Raw genomic sequence first — 2,500 nt, 5'->3', positions numbered from 1 at the left:
AGGCCTTCGCCGCTTTCTCGGCATTTAATTTAAGTGCCTTCGGGAAGCGCATGGGGCCTCTGTAAATTCCGCGCCCCCCGCAGACAATCCCGCGCCCCCCGCAGACAATCTCGCGAACCCCGCAGACAATCTCGCGCCCCCAGTTTGCGTACCGCTGATCTATGATCATTTTTATATTTCAAATATGAAAAAAGGATTTGTGGTTTAAGGATGACAGGGATGACAAAAAAATATATGTAAACCATTACTGCATTAAGAAGTAGACTGGTCCAGTTTAGCACAATAACCACTGAGCAGTAGCACTTTAGTCTGCCTTACTATTATACCCTCTACTGACACGCAGAAAATGAACGGATAGGGATGAACTCTGAAAACAAGATAAAAAAGGGCAATGTGGTGTCTAAAACAATGTTTTTCTAGTCTGAGAAAACCAAGCATAGTTACAGATTCAATGTTATAGCAGCACTGCTTCCTTCTCCAAATGGTTTTAAGTACTATAATTTTATAGTGACTAACCTACGTTGAATATATACATTTCTACTCAGAACTGTCTAATTGTACAAACATACTTTTCAATGTACCCACTCCACTGCCTGCTACAGCTGCATCGTACAAAGTAAATAAGTGGGTCCATAGCTTTTGTATTTCAAGTTTGGTGGTCGACTGAAGAGAGGAGAAAAAAAAAGTTAAGGACATGCGACTTCAGACCACTTTTTAGATTTTGGCTGCCAAAATATGGATGATAGTTTTCATACTTAACTGATTCAGACGCCAACCTCTTACACATGCAAACTTGTCTCATCTGTACAAAACACATTCTTTCTTGATCCTAGACTGCATACTGCAGATCCTTTAATCAGTATCTTGCCTATAAATCTCCTTGCAATTATATCATTATGCATATATACCCTCCCCAATTTTGCTATGAAAATGTTTGGTGAATGAGTGATTAAGGTATTAAGCAGCTTCTTGTGGACTAGCAAGTATTTAGGGCATGTCAGACTTCTCCCAAAGCTTCTAAGCTTTGTAAAAGGTTAGAATTGGGCGAAGGGCATGTTGGAGGAATATAAGTAACTATTGAATGAACTGATGAATAAAAAAGGTAAAAAAATACTTTATTATTTTTCACAAAAATTCTTAAAGCATCAAGCATGCGACAGGCATATATTAGGTATACAATTAAAATATGACTAATGTTAATTAAAACTGCCTCAAATAGGGGAAAAAAAGCAGAATGAGGATTTTTAAGATAACCTCAGGGGCCTGACCTCCTAGCAAAAATAATTAACGATCAAGGAGAATGAAATTTAGGTCTAATCAGACAAAACTGAACAGGCAATGAGATGGACCTCCCAGAAATTTGTATTAGAGGGGTAATAAAGTCCATACTATGCTAGCAAGCTTCTCTGCTCACAACACATATTCCATCTGCCTTAAAAAATGGTGCCCCCTTGTGACAGTAGGGGGGGGGGGGGGTGACCAGGCTCTCAAATAAAAGGTTTGAGCCCGTTTGGTTACCCATAATCCGTAATAAGGGTTCAAGAAGAGTCAGCTCTGGAGCCCAGGACTGTGTAATGCATAAAATGTATTGTGTGACAATGTATTTTATGTGTTTTTACCTTTCCAGGAGTGCCAACAAGCAGAGATTGCTGTGGTATGAGTTTCAATGGGGGGTTTGCGGAGAAAGTGTTGTCAGAATGTGCCTAGCTAGTCAGGGTCCAGAGATGCTGGTTCCCCCAAAAATGTACTCAGGAATCCGGTCTGATTCCTGGATACATATAGGCACATGTCCCGGCAATATCTCCCCTTGAAAACGCTTTCGTGACTCACCACTAGGGGTTACCTGCTTCAGCACACACCAGAAAGGTAAAAGGGGCATAGGGATGTGATGTGTCCCTGAAAAAGTCAAGGGGTCCCTAGGTTAATGGGGATACCCAGTAAATGCCCAGATCACCCAGAACCGTAATAGGGGTTCTGAGGTGCTCCAACCATACATATAAAGGTTGTGAGGGGATTCTTAGAATCCATACTAAGTCTATGCAATAGTGTGTGGGGAATATGGCTAGTGAAAAATAAAGTGCACCATTTCATTCTATTTCCCATACCAGAAAGACTTAGGTTTTTAATGTGAATGTTTTATTAACAAAATGTGTTATGTACATATATTTGCTGCTCAGTAAAATGAGGCAAAGGGATGAAAAGTATCCCTGTAGCTGAGGGAATCCGTAGGTTAATGGGGATACCCCAGTTAGGTTTGTGGGTGCCCCATTCGAATATGAGGTACCCCAAAAGGTATGCTGTAATAAAGTATGACTTATTTACTATAAGACTCTATGCAGTCAGCTGGGGCACATGTTTAAGGTGCCAGTTAGTTTGCATAGAAGCCATACATGAAAGAGAAGACGGGATGTTGAGAAGTGTCGGGGTACTAAATGGACGGGGCATGGCGGAGTACTGGGTCCGGAGGGCAGAGTCCCCCTGTGGGGGACCCTCTGGTCTA

The 2,500-nt window shown here is 41.5% G+C and overlaps 1 protein-coding gene across 3 annotated transcripts in view; it reads right to left on the bottom strand.

The window, feature by feature from the left end:
• ADARB1 (adenosine deaminase RNA specific B1) overlaps positions 1-2,500 on the bottom strand; it is a 105,730-nt gene that overhangs the window by 66,559 nt on the left and 36,671 nt on the right. Inside the window, exon 1 of one of the 3 annotated variants that reach the window (XM_075607142.1) lies at positions 570-637. The exons of the other annotated variants lie outside the window; for them this stretch is intronic. The gene's annotated coding sequence lies outside the window, so the exon portion shown is untranslated. Of the gene's footprint in view, positions 1-569; positions 638-2,500 lie in introns of those variants that run through there. 3 annotated transcript variants of the gene reach the window in all.

This window comes from Ascaphus truei, chromosome 7 (assembly GCF_040206685.1).
Source record: "Ascaphus truei isolate aAscTru1 chromosome 7, aAscTru1.hap1, whole genome shotgun sequence".
NCBI lineage: Eukaryota > Metazoa > Chordata > Amphibia > Anura > Ascaphidae > Ascaphus > Ascaphus truei.
The sequence above is the reverse complement of the archived record's forward strand: the minus strand, read 5'-3'. Positions and strand labels throughout refer to the sequence as shown.